This window comes from Chinchilla lanigera, unplaced genomic scaffold (genome assembly GCF_000276665.1).
Source record: "Chinchilla lanigera isolate Chin_1 unplaced genomic scaffold, ChiLan1.0 scaffold00001, whole genome shotgun sequence".
Classification (NCBI taxonomy): Eukaryota; Metazoa; Chordata; class Mammalia; order Rodentia; family Chinchillidae; genus Chinchilla; species Chinchilla lanigera.
In genome coordinates, this window is record NW_004955402.1 from 48033816 (window position 1) to 48051321 (window position 17506).

The 17506-nt window shown below is 36.1% G+C and overlaps 2 long non-coding RNA genes across 2 annotated transcripts in view; one reads left to right on the top strand and one right to left on the bottom strand.

The window, feature by feature from the left end:
- LOC102027801 overlaps positions 1 to 3888 on the top strand; it is a 4693-nt gene extending 805 nt beyond the window's left edge. The window contains exons 2-3 of the long non-coding RNA XR_259099.1: positions 1172 to 1260; positions 3522 to 3888. This is a non-coding gene — a long non-coding RNA (uncharacterized LOC102027801). The remainder of the gene's footprint in view (positions 1 to 1171; positions 1261 to 3521) is intronic.
- A 3645-nt stretch (positions 3889 to 7533) lies between these two features.
- On the bottom strand, positions 7534 to 17186 carry LOC102028041. The gene is made up of 3 exons (XR_259100.1): positions 17062 to 17186; positions 10154 to 10254; positions 7534 to 7697 (listed from the first exon to the last, which is right to left on the bottom strand). It is a non-coding gene; the product is annotated as an uncharacterized LOC102028041 (long non-coding RNA).
- Between the last annotated feature and the right edge of the window lie 320 nt (positions 17187 to 17506).

Consider the following 17506-nt stretch of genomic DNA (forward strand, 5'->3'; position numbering starts at 1 on the left):
ATTTAGATGATCCTTTTGAAAGACCTAGCTTTTGATTCCTTAATTTTCTTTTGTTTCTTGCTTTAAAACTCTCTACTACACTAATTTCCATTCTCATGTTTATTACCAACTTCCCTCCACTCTCCTTGGGTTTAGTTTTCTTTTTTCTAATTTCTTAAAGTAGAGCATTTGAGTAGCAACCTGAAATGTTTTAAATTTTCATCATTCATAGACATAAGCTTTCCTTTAAAGCATGACTTTTGCTTTGTGCTCTAAGTTTTGTTTTGCTGTTATTGTTTTCGATCACCTCAAAGTATTTTCTAATTTCACACATATAGAAATTAGCACACTTTTAAATAACTAATGATTAATACATGAAAGAACACTTAAGGACACTTTGCTATCACTTCAAACTGACCCTGATTCCATTACCAAATTGAGGTAGTACAGCAATACCACTGCTATCTTCTACCTTTAGGATCTAGGGAAAATTATTTGAATTTTCTGAGCCTAATCATCCCCCATTTCTTTCAGGAGGAGCAATCCTTGTGTTTAGATTTCTTTTTGTAGAGATTACATGGTACAAAATACTCAAAGCCTTTGACACATGGTAGGTGGTAAATGCATATTGTTTCTTCTTTTACATAATTCATTAGTCAGCAAGGCAAGACACATGTTAATAATATTGTAGATGTTCTTACCTTTCTTTTCCCTCTCACCTTCCTCCTTGCCTTTTTGTTGTAAACTTTTTCTTCAAATATCAACAATATCAGACACATAATTTAAAGTGAGTAAGGTTTAATGCAGAACATAGTTTTAAAATATTGAGTGTCTATTTGGTAACCTCCAAAGCAGAAGGGTGTGGAAAGCAAAGCTGCTTCATTCACGGCTGCTGGAAGCAGAGCAGAACAGAGCCTGAATGGAGTGGGCAGGGCACCAGATCCAGCACTCAAGGCCAGGCCTCTGCAGGGGTCATCCCCATACACCTACAAGCATGTTCACTAATCTGCTAGGTGTGTCTTAGTGCAATAAAGTTGATATATCAGCATTAAGGGCCACAATAGTTTTCTAAAGAAAACTATTTTTCCAGAACCCACTGAAAGAAGTTCCTGAAAATGCATAAGATGGAAAGTTACATAGGCCACTTCTGGACCCCTAAACCAGTAGCTGTATCTCATTTTCTTCTTATCAGGCTGGAGCCAGGATGTGGTGGATGAAGTTCTGACCCTGTAGATGATCATCTAGTCTTCAAGGAGAACAGGAGAATAAGATAGGGAATTGGTAAGTCTTCTTCAAGAAAAAAATCCACAAGATTACAAATGCTGAATTTTATAAAAGGAAAAGAATTATTGAGGCTAGTTTAGTGGTAGAGCCCTTGCCTGTGCAAGGCACTGAGTTCCATCCCCAACACCACAAACAAAATGAAACAAGAACAAAACTGAGAACGCAAAACATCATTAAAACACAAAACCAGCCTTTATATTACATTTTCATGCTTATAGGTAACTGTGACTTCAGTATTTTCTATAAACTGAATGGGAAGATAATTAAATTTTGGAAATAATTAATTTAAAATTTGCTTCTGGTATGTTGGGAAAGGTTATGTAAGCTTCACAGTTTCTCATTGGTATGGCCATATAAATTTTAAGGATCAGTATTGCACGTAGCGAAACATCTGCAGTAACTCTCTTACATAGAATCTGCAAGATCTAAACAACTTTTCTTGCACAGGGACCAATTTTACATACATTAAAATGTGGCGACTCAGGGATGTGTAAACTGTAGGGGTAAATCATGAGTTCCGCTGTGGGTACTGTAGCTCGGGTCATGACTGCAAGAGAGTCTACCCAGGGACTTTTGTTCCAGGAGCTCCTTCCTAGTATTCAAGAAAAGCTACTAAACATTTGAATACATGTGAAAGTGACAATAAACCACGTAAAACTGTACAGTCTTTAAAACAAGACTTTTTCAACAACCTCATCATAGTAGATTCCAAAAATTTCAGTAGCTACCACCAATTTGCCCAGTGATAGAGTATATGACAGAGACAGTGTCAGTGTGGGAAGAGGAGCTGTCCTAAACTGGTGACTGTGGCTAGTGGTACACAAACAAATGATAGTCAGACCCACCACTTGGATTTACCCTAGAAATCTGGAAGGAACATGTACAGGAAAGTGTCTCAGAAGCTTAAGTACATGATCAATCCGTTGCCACATCTATTCTGACTAAGCAAGTCATTAACTTTGATCTTAAATATTTGATTTGTTACTTTGTGAATAAATTTATAGCATTAAGCACGTCACCTCCTGCTCCAAACCCTGCCATTTATATTTTGTTGCATGTGCTCCTGCATTGTGGGTCCTCTCTTTAAACGTGGATGTACTTACTGAGACTGGAAATAGAGAAATCCATTTTCCATCCCTATATTAGGTAACTGTGTAAAAGTGGACAAGAAGTGAATAGTTCCAATGTGTGGGAATTTTTGTTATTTATTTGTACATTCTCATGCTTTAACATGTCTTAGTCCCTTTCTTGACAAAATATACAATACCCACAGTTTAAAGGGGCAGAGGTTTATTTTATCTCACTTTTTGCAAAGTCTCACCCCATGGTTGGCAGGGTCCATAGCCAATATGGTATTGTGGAAGGGCCTGTGTTGGAGGAAAACTGCTCATATCATGACAGCTGCTAAGCAGAGGGTGAAGGGAAGAGCCAGAGTGGGAGACATGCCCTTCAGGCCACATGCGCAGTGAACCACCTCTTCTAACTCTCCCCTAACTCCTCCTAGCAGCATATTCATCTAGGGATTTATCAATGTACTGATTCAATGATGAGTATCATGTGCCATGACCCACCCATGAGAATCTGGGGGAATATTTTGGATCTAAACCTTAACAAATAAAATAGCTGGTGCATAGTAGGTCTGAACAGTAATCACTCAGAACACTAATCAAAGTAATGAATGTCTAATATTATCAGTTAATAAAGCATAAAAATGACAGTATCTTTTTATTTGTGAAGCTTATATTATAGCAAGGGAAACAGAAAATAGCCTGTCTGGCAATATATATAAAGGTAAGTGGCAAATTTTAGATAATTGTAGCTACAAGTATTACACAAATATAGAGAAAAGTGGTGGAGAATGAAGGAAACAGACAGATCAGAATTCTTTTGTTTTTCCTGAAATCAACTTACCTCTGGATCTTTTCACTTACAAAATGGAATATTTAGTCTACAGGAATTTAAGCATCCATTATTGCTGTATCATTTCTGGATTTTATGATATAGTGGTGGAAACTGAGTTAGTGCCTCTGGAAGATTTCTCAGTCTTTTTTCTTAAGAGTGGGCTAATATCTTGATTTATTTTTAGCTAAAATGTACTTCAACTGATAAAGTATAACTATATATATATTTATAGGGCACAGTGTGATGTTCTGATACATGCATACACTGCAGAATGATTATGAGATAAGGTAGAAGAAATAAAGGTATGCAGAAAGCAGACAAGGAAACTCAGTGTTTTGTCTTCCTTTGTACCTTAGAACTCTGGGACAGACCCTGCTCACCTCTACACTTATGCATGCTAATCACCCAGGAAGTCTGTGTTACAGTTTTATTAGCGATACATTTACCTCTTCTATCTCATCCGCCTTCAAGACTGAGGACAGACATCAAGATAAAAGTTAAGTAATTTTCAAGGAATCTCAATTGCAGGTTTTCACAATGACCATTTCCAGACCTCTTAGGGTGATGCAGGAATTTCTTTCAGACCTGTCATAACTTTGGATATTAGGAAAAACAGCCTTGCAGTCCACCTCATGAAGACATCTCTCCTCAAGCAAAAGCAATTGCCGGATGACAGGAAGCGGGACATACCTGTTCACACACAAGGACAATCGTGGGAGACAAATTGCTCCTCAAGCCATTAAGGATTCCACCAGAGTTGTACAAACCAGAACTGAAATAAGGGACGACTGAACTTTGGCCCACCTCTGGTAATGCTTAAACGCTTGGCCTCGTAATTTTGTGAGAGGCCAGTCTGAATCGCTGTATCAGAGTAAGACCTTGCTAAATACTTTAGCTGGGATAGTTTCCTATTCTCCCTTACTGTGTAACTCTGCCTCATAAATCTGCATGGTATCTCACACTGGCGCATCCTGAAATTCTTTTTCTGTGATGAGTCAGTGAACTTAATACCTATTTCCTGAAGGTAGCAAGTTGGCATAACGCTGTCCTTTTTAGGGGATTTCTTTGGATTCCATCCAGTGATCATTATGTCAGGGTAACTAATAGATCCTTCAAGTTATACTTATCATTTCCTTTGTTAGGAGAATATTCAAAACCTGTTTCTTTGTAATTTTGAAATATGCAGTACATTATTACTAACTATGGTCACCATGCCCTGTGATAGATCTCAAAAACATATTCTTTGTGTCTAGCTAAAACTTCATACCCTTTCATTAGTATCTCCCTATTCTCTGTCTCTCTTACTTCAAGCCTCCAAGCCTCTGAGAAACCACTGTGGTACTTTTATAAGTTAAAAAGACTTGGATTCCACATACAGACATTCCTCAGTTAATAACTGAGACACGTTCCTATCACTAGGGTATTAAATGAATTGGTCACTAAATGAGAAATTAGACAGTATATAGTATGTACAGTACAATATTCAGAACAAAACAATGGTCAAAGGAAGCTCCAACTTGATGACTTTATTTTAATTTGCATGACTCTTACATGTAGTAGTGCACAATATAATCTGCAAAAATTATAGTGCTATACTATAGACGAAGTCACATAAGCCCTCCCTAGTGCTTGTGTCCCTGCATCTTAAATCTGAATGCAGGCCTTCAGTCCAAACACCACACCTGAGAGGGAAGTCGGAACAGTCCTTAAACAGGTAGGTCGTTAACAAGGACTATCTATATAAGTGAGATCATGTGGTATTTGTCTTTTGTGCCAAGCTAAATTCTTAACTTACAGTCTTTTAAACTCACTGCATTCAGCTAAAGGCTTTTACATCCTTGTAACAACTCCCTGTTGGGGGTATTCTTCATTTTCATGAATCAGAAAGAATATGGGGATGAAAATGGCAAATACTGCTCAATAATTTTATTCTAATCATCTTTCCATCTCTGTCCACTTCTCTTTTAAAAAGGAAATAGCAGAAACAGTGAAGAGGAACGGAGAAAATAGGACAGAATGTACCTTTGTTGACACTCCCAGCAGTGGCAGTTTTTCCAAGAGTAAAAGAAGAAAATACATAAATAAGAATTGCCCCTCCAACTAGAATTGGTATTCAAAACATATAAAGAGTCCCTGAAATCAATTTTTTAAAAAGTTACAGAAAAATAGATAAAAGATGTGGTAAGGATATATAGGAAATCTGAATCAGTTAATAATAAAGACACCAAACATTATCATCATTGCAGAGCTGACAATTACAAAAGCATGGTTACTGGATCATAACCATAAAACTAAAATAAAAGAAGGAGAGTGTGACAATCACGAGTGTAGTTGAGGAACATGAAATCAATAACTGCTGTGGGCAGGAGAGGTTTACATAACACTTTAAAGAATTTTCTAGTTCTTGGTGGCTATAGTTTTCATAATGTATAGTAGCAATTTCTCTTCTCATAATATTATCCAGAGGAATTCTCATCAGTACATGTGGAAACATGCTAAAAAATGATCGCTGAACCATTATTAGTATAACATAAGTCCAAAGTTACTAAAATCCTCAGCAACTGAATTTGTGCATTCATACTACACAGCATTTAAATACCATAGATTTAAAATGAGCTCTGTGGATAAATCTAAAAATACCGAATGCTAAGCAACTCACATTGCAAAAGAATACACATAGAATAATATAATTCATGTAGAGTTAAAAACCATGCAGAATAATTATGCTCATTTATATTTATATACACATAAAACATGGAGTTAAAAATATTCCCCAAATTCAGGAACCAGATCATCCTCAGAAGGGTAAAGACAGGGAATGTGAGAGCTTGTGGTGATCTTCATCTGTATCTGATATGCATTATTCCCTTTAAAAAAAGAAAGAAAACTTGGGAGAAATGTTGATTTAAAATCGCTGAATTATAAGTACTTGGGTGCTTATTTGTCTGTTTCCTATATGCTTGAAATGTTTCAAATGGAAAGGAAAATTAGATTGAAAATAATATATTCATTCTAATTTATTTGGTGCCCAGTGCTGCTGTGAAAGCCTTACAGAGACTCTTGCGTGTAAATTTATGCCAAGTTTAGTTTAAGGAATTCCCAACTCTGGGCAGAAACTTTCCATGATTAAGGAGTAGAGTCACACACCTATCATTCTTGAAATACATTGTTTTGTTTATTTGTTTTTTTTTACTTTAAAAATAAAAGGAGGAAAACAACCAACAGACAACATTTTGCAAAATAGCAAAAGAACAGTACAGATAATACAAAGTCACAAACAAAGTGGTAGGAAATAAACCATGCTTCTTGTTTTACATATTGATATCTTCAAAGTGGTTACTCATGAAAACAGATAGAGACAGGCAATATTGATCAATCAAGAACTCACTGACAGTTTCTTTCAGCAAAGCATTAGAAGACAGTAGTTCAACTATGTTAGCTATCCTGTATATACATACATACACAATTTCTCCTTCTTTCCCTTCTCTTTTCCCACATCCCAGTTGCCTTTTACCCTTGAGTGTTTTCCTATCATTTCACAATGTCTATCACACCTCCAAGTTTAAATGAACTCTTTCAGGTTTTACACTAGTGAAACAATGCGGTGCTTGCACATGCAGTTCTAATTTATTTCACTTATGAGTATTGTTTTCAGGTAAAGCAAAAGAGAATTTTTTTCCTGATCCTACAAATACTTCTGGTCCCCAAGAACAGTGATCCAAGGGAGGAGAGGAGTTGGAGGCCACGCTACTAAGAAACCTGATCATGAAATAAGTCAAGAGTTCATTAGCCTGAGTTTGCTACAAGAATAGTTTGTTTTAAGAATAGTTAAGACAATGTTGTGTAGGAAAAAAGTAACATTAATCACAAGAATAAGCTCCATCTGTCAGAAGTATGTCCATTAATGGATTAACAAGAAAATTGCTTAGCAAATTTTCTTGCCAATAAAAATTTAAATTAGAATATTATCAGAGAGGTAAATGAGAGCATTTTTAATCTTTGAAGGAGAGACAGACTTTTATGAGAAAAATAAGCAGTTTGTTCACTCTACTTATGCTCATTCTAATAAATATTGAATTATCTATGTAAATATCAGTGAAAATAACAAATCCAAACCTAACATCATCATTGAAATCAATTTGAGTGAAATATCTGCTGGGACACCTGGCATAAAAGAGAATAAATATTTACTTCAGAGTGTCACGAACACATCGGTTTTTATTCGTTAACTCCGCGATGATGGATTCAGAAGTGAAGGCTCCTGGTGTGGGCCAGCAGAGAAATGCTACGGCACCTCGGGGATTGCTGAGGGCACTCCTGGCAGCAGTTAATGAAATACAGGCAATTGCAAATGATAGAATGCAGATATAAAACCCAGTCTACATTTTTATTGAAAATACATCCCTTACAAGAAAATAGCACTTTTACTCTCATTATTTAACATTTTATAGGGGATATGTACTTATTACTCTAGGTCAGCAGTGAGCACTTTCATTCATATCAGTGGTGTCCACACAGCAACGCTGAAATGCCTGGGAAAGGAAAACAGCACGACAAGCAAACTTTTACTCTTAAAAGAGACAAATCCAATTTTGTTCATATTAATTGAGAAAAAAAATTTGCCTAAATGGAGTCATTTATCTAGCACAATATATAAAAAGTCACTGAAGAAATAAGAAGTCAAAAGGAAAATTGTCTACTAACCTTAGGATATCAAAGGAAGAACCAATAATTTATTTTACACCCAGTATGTGTCAGGGAATGAGCCATTTAGTTTCTTTATATACCCATCCATTTGTTCTTTGTGGCAAGTATATAAGATATACAGTTTTCCCTATTTAAAACTCGATGAGGGCTGGAGTGATGTTTAATGTTTCGCTTCACAGCACCTGGCTCACAAGAGATGGAGCTGTGTAGTGGAGAGGAAGTCAGGATTAAGCCCAAAGCCCATGATCCCTGTAATTTTCTCTATCTTATTTTTTAAGGTTTTTGTTTTGTACAGTGTTCGGAATGCATGCTTTCCTACCCTTGGCCATAACATAATCATAGGCATGTGATACTGTCATTGTCATTGTTTTTAAAAGGTTATTCTTTATTTTTTACGAAGACCACTCACCATACTTATAATTAGTGAGTGTTACCTTTCTTTGATATCCTATAGGTTTAAAAATAATGACTCTTATTTACTTTGTGATTATCGTTTAATGGCCATTGTTCTAAGTGCTTGCAACTTTTACAATAATCCTTTGAGGTAAATGTTCATATTGACTTATTTTACAGATAATAAAATTGAGGCTTAGGTAACATGTTTCAAAGCTTGCAACTAGCAACTGCAGAGCTGGAGTTCATATGTCTGAAAATGTACGTACTATGTATAGATAAACATGAGCACTTTTGCTGCATCCATTTTCATAGCTTTGGTACTGGCAAAGTAGAATATGTTTTCATGTTTTAAATGATCTGCTGATTATTTATCTTGATAACTGTCCATTTGTTCTGCTGTGTAATAAGTGACCCCAAACTCAGCAGCTTCAAACTGTAATTGTTTAGTACTACTCCTGAATCTGTGGGCTAACTAGACCTAGCAGGGCAGCTTGGCATTGGACTCTTCCCATATGTCTAATTCTCCTATGCACAGGGAACTGCACAAAAGTGACTTAATAAGAAGCATGCTTATTACTCTCTGCTCCCCATTCCAGAAACAGTGCTCTTAGAACTCTTATAATATTCTGAGCAACAAAGGAGCTATGAAAATCTATTATTTTTATACTCAGTCTTTGACTCCAGTTCTTGATGTAAAATTCCTAAGTGCCTTTATGTTTACTGGGTAAGAAGAACATCCTTCCTTCTAATAAGGCAACTGTTAGTGGGCTCCTGGATGGGGCCTGGTAACACATAAGATCAGGACTGAAGGCTTAGAACCTTTGCCACTCCCAGACTTCTGAGACTGGAGAGGGGCTGGGAATAAAGTTAATAATCAATCATGGAGCTTCTGTAACAGTCCCCAAAGTACAGAATTTGGGGGGGTCTCAGTTGGTGGGCACTTCCTTGTATTCAGAAGGTGGTGCAGCCCAACTCCACAGTGGCAGATCTCCCGAGCTCAGACACTGCCGGAGTGACCCTACAAATTTTTTAAACGTGGATCTTCATCTGTATCCTTTATTATGTCTATTTCTGATGTAAAAGACTGGCAAATGTGTTTCCTTGAGCTGCAAGCTTTTCTAGCAAATCAGTCAAATGTGAGAAGGTCATGGGAACATTTGCTTTATAGCAGATGTTCAGACAGAAGTGGTAGATAAGCCGGAAACCCACTACTGGCTAGTAGCAGCTGAGGTGTGGGTGACAGCGAGAGGGAACTGAGCTTTACTCTGTGCTGGGGAGCACTCTGCAGTAACTCTGCTTAGCATCAGAATGGAACCGAGTTGTAGGACACTTAGCTGGTGCCACAGAATTTGTTGGCATGGGGGTCACAGAAATGTTGTGTATTAAGTGTTGAGCATATGAGAGTGGAAAACAGTTAGTTTTTTCTCTATTACACCACTTTTCATGCAACAGCAAGAGCAGCACAGACAAAAGCAAACAAACACTCGGGCCTTAACCCCACAATACACTGTCATTTCTACCTCTTTTTCTTGGCAAAAACAAGTCACATAATTGAACTCAAATTAAGAGGTGAGGCACTATGCTCTGTCTGTATGGGATCAACTCCAAAAAATATGACAAAATAATTGATTTAGAAAGCTGTGAAAAATAATTGGAGCTATTGATGCAATCCACTATAATATCTAGTCTATTATCTTATGTTTATTTATCCAAGTGTATAAAGCTTTTCAATGCATACATAATACATTGTTGAATTTTTTACCCTGTAAGAAGTTATTAACTTTTAAACTTCTTTTTCTGTAATAAATTGTGTTACTCTGTCTCAGCTGCTATAATAAAATACACTGCGCTGGGTAATTATAACCAACAGAAATGTATTACGCACAGTCCTGGATAATGGGAAGTCTCAGATTAAAGCGATCTCTGATTCTGTGTCTGAAGAGGGCTTTCTTCATTGTTGGCATCTTGTTACTGCGTCTTCAAAGGCTGCAAGGATGAGCATACCTCCTCAGCCCTCTATTATAAAGACAATAACCCCATTAATGGAGCTTCACCCTCACATCTTACTCCCCACTCAGATGTTCCACTGTCCAACACCACTGAACTTGGTATTAAATTGCAGCATGTGAGTTTACGGTTACAAAACATTCAAACCAAAGTGGAATTCTTCAAACTATTTTGTTATTACTTTACCTTTGGAGATAAAGAAAAAAAAAGTTTCACTTGTTTTTTGTATTGGAAACTGCAAATATATTTTAAAAACAGAGTTATTGGCATCTGCAACTACCGTATTGTCTCACCAGTATAAGAACCTGAAAGAGTGAATGAAATCTAGGAGGTATAATAGACATTGTGAAAGGGAAGGAAACTGCTCAAAAGGAAAGAACAACTGGGATGAGGGAAAAGAGAAAAGAAAGAAGGGGAAAATATACACATGTACACACAGAATAGTTAACACAGTTGTACTACTGACTTTTATTGCTCTATTGAAAGGAACAGTTAATGTTTAAGTATATGATCCATCTTATATATCTATATTTGTTTATCTGAGTATCCAAATTGAAGATATCAGTATGTAATGCTACAACCATTGTTAATTTCCTATCACCTTATCTGAGATTCTGTATTGCATGTATTGTTTTGTGTTATTTTCTAAATGCATGTGTGTTTGTTAGGATGTTTTCATTCTTTTATCTTTAAAATAAAAAAAGAAACTCAAATATATAAAGCAATTAAACCAAAACAATACAGTCTTCTGCCTTTAATGAGCAGGTTTTATAGAGCTTTATTCAATAATAAGAAACTTCATTTTTAATACATGGAAGGGGACATGAATAAAGAGCAGAACATTTTACTTGCGACTGCAAGAGTTCAGGAAACACGGGCCATAGGTAGGAAGGCCAGGTTATAAATACCTGCCTTAGTTACTTTTCTCACTGCTGAAATAAAATACCTGGCACTCACAGGTTACAGGAGGAAAGGTTTATTTCAGATCACAATTTGCAGAGGTTCCAGTGCAGTCAGCTGGCTTCAAGGCAGGCAGCACGGCAGAGGGCATCACGGAGGAGACCCAGTCAACGGCGGGTCAGGAAGGAAGCAGGAAACAGCAAGCATTCCATCCTTCATTTGCCCTTATATTACATCCAGGTCACAACCCTATCGTCTGGTGCTATCCACACCAAAGTTGGAGCTTCTCCTCACCCACACCCAGACAAATGCCAAAGGAATCAGTGGACCAACGCAATTATTACACCCTTAATCTATAATCACACCCCTTCAGGCCGCATTCACACATCCTAGATCCAGTCACCTCTGCAAAGCCCCACCTACAAACACGTGAGGCTTTGGGGTACCTTTAATACAAGCTGTAACTGTGTCCATAATTTTTGGTCAAATGATGGTACAGTCAGTTACACGCTAGTCACTTGCCTTCCTCTTCTGGAGGAGCTCCTGAAGGTGGTGTACTGTAACAATGGACTCATGATTCCAAATAGTTCATTCATGTCACCAGCTTTGCACAATCTGAATCTGTCCACCTGCATGCTGAGCACGTCTTACTCAGACCTCAGCCACATTTATGCACCCTCCATTCCTTAGCTAATATGCATTGGGCACAAAAGTGGGTAAACAGCATTCCTTGTGTTAATTCTTCTGGATATTTCACAGGCGAACCGGCAGATATGGCATGTAAATTTTTCCCTATTCTTTACCTTTTAATCTTCACTAGGAGTCTACTTTTTAGATCATAGAAAAAATTAAAACAATTATGCAAACAAAGTTGTAGGAAATCAACCATGGTTATTGTATTAATTACTGATATCTTTAAAGTGGTTTCTCAGGAAAACAAATAGAGACTTAAAGATTTGTTTGTAGCTGTTTTGTTTGTATTGTTCTTATGCTGTTCTGTAAATGGATGTCTGTTAATATGTTTTCCTTCTTATATTTTTCAAAATAAAAAAAGAGAAAAGAAAGAAAGAAGGGGAAAATATGTATATATGTATACACAAGATAGCTAAGATAACTGTACTACTAATTTTTGTTGCTTTAGGGAAAGGAACAGTTAATGTTTAATTGTTTGATCAGTCTTACATGACTATATTTGTTTAACTGAGTAACCACCCTGAAGATAACAATGTGTAATACAGTAACCATTGTTAATTTCTTATCACCTTGTCTGAAATTCTGTATTGCTTTTGTTGTTTTGTTCATGTCTGTTTGTTTTTTAATATGTTTTTATTTTTATCTTTAAAATAAAAAAATGATAACAACAAGAAAACAATGATACTGTAAATATACTAATATTCTTCATGCTTTTGGCCTTTAGGAAAGAGCTGATAATCACTTCTCTGTCTCACAGTTTTTTCCCACACTTCACCCTTTGTAAAGTAGGCAAGACTAGTACAAAATTCCTCAATAAATCTTTTCCATAATAGAAAGGACATTTCTAGGTGAGATATTTTTAATTGCAGTGTCTTTTTCGTGAGATTATTTTAGTTGTATTACAAACAAAATTAACACTTAGAATGTATTTTATCCAAACCTAAAGTCATTTCAGTTGATCAAGAGTTTATTTTTAAATGTTACAATATTTATTTCCCTTGTAATAAAATATATGCTATTAACATATTGGCTAATAGATTATCTGAAGCCTGGCAACCAGATCATCTTATTTCCAACCCATATTCAACCACTTAATAATGTTCTGGCTTTGCACTGGTTGATTAATCTCTTGGTGTCCCAGTTTCCTTGTGTGCAAACTAGAGATAGTGACAAAGCTTACCCCAGCTTTGTTGTGAGAAGTATACGAGACAGTGCTGCTTCATCAAGTGATTTCAATAAATGTAGACCATCTTACTGTTATTAAAATAGGAATGGGAAATAGCTACTATATTTAACTTTATCCCATCAAATAAGCTTATGGCATTGTATATGTTTTGTGCTTCCTAAGACATTTGTAATGCTTTCTTTTAAAATTGTTTTTTTCATTATTGATACTTTCTAAGCCATGTTCTTTATCATTTCTTTAATTTTACTCTTTACCTTAATTTCCTTCACTATGGTTTTTAATCCTCTGCTTGGCTCTTATCTACACTGATTTCTTCCTCTCACTCTTTCTCAGACTTGCCTTGTACAGGTCGATCTGATCTGCCCTGGAGTGCTGTGTAAGGATATTGCTCCGGCTCATGCTTCAGGCCTGGCTGCTCAAGCGTCCTCTCTTTTCAAGTCTGCTTTGTTTAATTTCAGTTCAGTTCACTTCTACTCACTATGATTTTGTTAAGCTACTGCTGTGCATCAGGCTCTGCAGGATGCTCAGGAAGTAGGGGTGGAAGCAATCCCTGAAGGTCTCCATTAACCTTCTTGGAAGTGTATAGGTACGATCAAAAACTATGATGAAAGTTTTAATTTTTAAAAAATTTGTTGTAGTAAAAGACACATTGCCATTAATCTTCCTCAAAATACTCCCCTTTACTTTGAACACACTTATTCCATAGATCTTGCCAATTGTTTTTGAAAACATAGTGTTGCTGTATATATTCCAGGCTGACCTTGAATTCACTGTGTAGTCCAGGCTGGCCTCAAATGCATGGCAATCTTCCTGCCTCAGCCTCCTGGGAGCATGTGATTGCAGGTGTGCACCACCATACCTGGTCACTTGCCACTTTCTGAAGCGGTTTTGAAAATCCTCTTTTATGAATGTCTTCAGTTGTGTTGTCGTGTCTGATTTGATGTTCTGAATGGTTCAAAATGTTCATGTTTCATGGTGATTTTGACTTTGAGGAAGAGCCAGAAGTCACACAGTGCCAGATTTGATGGATCAGGTGCTTGAGGACACACTGATTTTGTTCACAAACATGACCTTCCTCTGGACATTACTTGGCAGCACCATTCACTGTATTTTTATCACACCCCTTAAAAACACCCGTGAATTCTGCAAATAGTGATAGTTTAACTTCTTCCTTTCCTATCTTATTCCTTTTATTTCTCTCTCTTGTCTAATTGCTCTGGATAATGGTTCTAGAACTATGTTGAACAGGAGTGATGACAGTGGACATCCTTGTCTTGTTCCTGATTTTAAAGTAAAAGCTTTCAGTTTTTGTTCTTTTAGTATGATGTTGGCTGTTGGTTTGTCATAGATGGCTTTGATCAGGTTGAGGTAAAGACCATCTATTCCTATTTTCTGTAGAGTTTTTATCATGAATGCATGTTGGACTTTGTCAAAACCTTTTTCTGCATCTATTGAGATGATCATATGGTTTTTTTGTTTGGCTCTATTAATATGGTGTCTAACATTTATTGATTTGCCAATATTGAACTATCCCTGCATTCCTGGAATGAATCCGACTTGGTCGTGCTGTATGATTTTCTTGATGATTTGCTGCATTCTATTTGCTAGTATCTTATTGAGTATCTTTGCATCTATATTCATTAGGGAGATTGGTCTGTAGTTCTCTTTCTTGGTTGGGTCTTTCTCTGGTTTTGGTATCAGTATAATTCCCTATAGAAATGAGTTAGGGAGAATTGCTTCCTTTTCAATTTCATTGAAGAGTTTAAGGAGTGTTGGTATTTAATCTTCTCTGAATTTATTGTAGAATTCTGCTGTGAATGCATCAGGGCCTGGGCTTTTCTTTGTCAGTAAGTTTTCAATCACATTTTTAATCTCATTAATTGATATTTTGTTGTTCAGCATTTTTATATCTTCTTGACTCAACCTTGGTAATTCATACATATCTAGGAATCTGGGACTGTAGACTGGTGCAACTACTGTGGAAATCAGTCTGGAGATTCCTCAGTAAATTAGAATTAGAGATAACATTCAACACAGCTATTTCTCTTTGGGGTATTTTTCCAGAAGAACTAAAGACATCATACCACAGCAATATATGTGCACTCATGTTTCTAGCAGGACAATTTGTAATAGCTAAGTTATGGAAACAGCCTAAATGCTCATCAACTGAGGAATGGATAAAAAAGATGTGGCATATTTATATAATGGAGTATTACTCAGCTATAAAGAAAGATAAACTCAAGTCTTTTATAAGTAAATGGATGTATCTAGAGACCATACTCATAAGTGAAATAAATCAGACACACATGTGTAAACATCATATTGTCTCCCTAGTGTAAGAACCTGAAGGAGTAAATAAAATCTAAAGGTACAGCAGATATTGTGAAAGGGAGTGAAAATGCTCAAAAGGAAATAACAACCGGGATGATGGAGAAGAGGAAAGAAAGAAAGAAAGGAAAAATATAAATATGTATACACAAGATAGCTAAGATAATTGTACTACTGATTTCTATTGTGTTATTGAAAGGAACAGTTAATGTTTGTTTGATCAGTCTTACAAGCCTGTATTTGTTTATCTGAGTAACCAATTTGAAGATACCAATATGTAATACATAACCATTGTTAATTTCCTATCACCTTGTCTGAAATCTGTATTTTTTTTGTTTTTATGTTGTTTTATTTATGTCTGTGTGTCTGTTAATATGTTTCAGTTCTTTTATCTTTAAAATAAAAAAATTAAAAAACAAAACAAAACACAACACCCATGAAAGAAGAGTTTCAGCACTGCTACCAAGAGTGGCAGTAATGATGTGTTAAGTGTCTTCAAAGAGAGGAGAAGCGTTCTGAGAAGGATTAATGGCAATATGTCTTTTGCTCTAAGCTCATTTTGAATTGAAAATTCACTGCGTATTTCTATCATTCTTGGTAGCTCTAAGATACTTCAGTGCATATTAGGATGAGAGTACATGTGTCTCCTGGAGAATCCAAGGGGTCGTAGGCACAGACCTCTCCTACAGCAGGCTTCTCGGGGGAAGGGACTTAGTCAAAGCTTGAAAAATGACTTTGAGTAATCTGGGTGGAGAAAAACTGGAAATAATTTCTTAGGTGCAAGAACAGTGTGGTAAAGGTAAGGATCACAAAACCATGTTCAGCATAACAGAAATAGATAATTCATGATTACCAAAGCATGAAGCATAGAGTGAACTGAATCCAACATTTTGGTTGTTTCTATCTTGATGGCTATTGAGCAAAAGAACTTGAAAGAGTTCTATGGGTAACAGGGACAAACCAATAATACAAAACATAACACAGTTTAAGTTTAAAAGCAATCTTGCTGCTTCTTCATTCTCTAAGAAATGAACTGACATTGCTTACTTTGAATTCCTCCTTTCTCCTGGATCCTTGCTTCATTATAGAGAGAAGAATAACATGGCACTGAGAACTTTACAAAGTAAAAGTAATATCCAAGGTGCTTAAAGGAGGAACAAAGCAGAGAACAACCTGTGTAGATGAGAGGCTTGGGAAGTTTGGGATTTGAGAGTGAAAAAATATTCAAGTAACAGCCATTCATAAGGCAATGGCCAGGCTGAAATTTTCTATAAGGTTTCATTGTATTTTCTACAAGGTTTTCATGTTTCCCTATGCTAAGCCACTCACTAGACACTATTTTTTGGTCAGATGATTGAAAAATTATTTAGTTTTTCCTAGACTGCTCTTAGAAATACATCTCATATATTTACAGATAGATATATATACTAGTAGAGATCTATTTTGCAAATTTAGTTTCCACTTTCCCCCAAGGAATACCTGTATTACCTACTACTATGTTGATGCCCTTTAGGGAGTTGAGTTCTTTACCAGAAGTCAGTGAAAAAAAAATGTTATCAATAATTGTAGCAAATATTTCTGATTTAATTTATCTTCAAACTTGGTTAAAGGGATTATAACTAAGTAGTCAAACTACTTTGTAGACTAAAACTTAAAAGATGAAGAAGACATTCCCTTACCTATAGATATAAGTACCAGTCTGAAGTTTAGAGCTAAGTTCTGCATCAGTGGACTGCAGATTGCATACAGTATATTCAATTGCATTCAGTGCTTGGATTGTTTTCTCAACACCAATACATCTTGAAGGAAACTAACATGGGAGAGAAAATCAGATGTGAGAAAGCCATTGAATTTCAATCAGCAATTTGTTATATGAATTTCAAATGTGGAAGCAATTGCCTCTAAATATTTTTGGAATTGAGTTTCATCACAGAAATACAAATGCTTATGTACAGTCTTAATTCATCTTATGGCTTTTAAAAAAGTGTAAGCCCTGATGGAAATACTCTTATTGAGTTGTGACTTTTCCACTTGTGGGCATTCTATGGAAAAAAAAATCTCTTCTTTATTCACATGCACAAACTTTTTCACTCTTTTGTAGTTTGTTTCTCAAAGCTCAAAGAG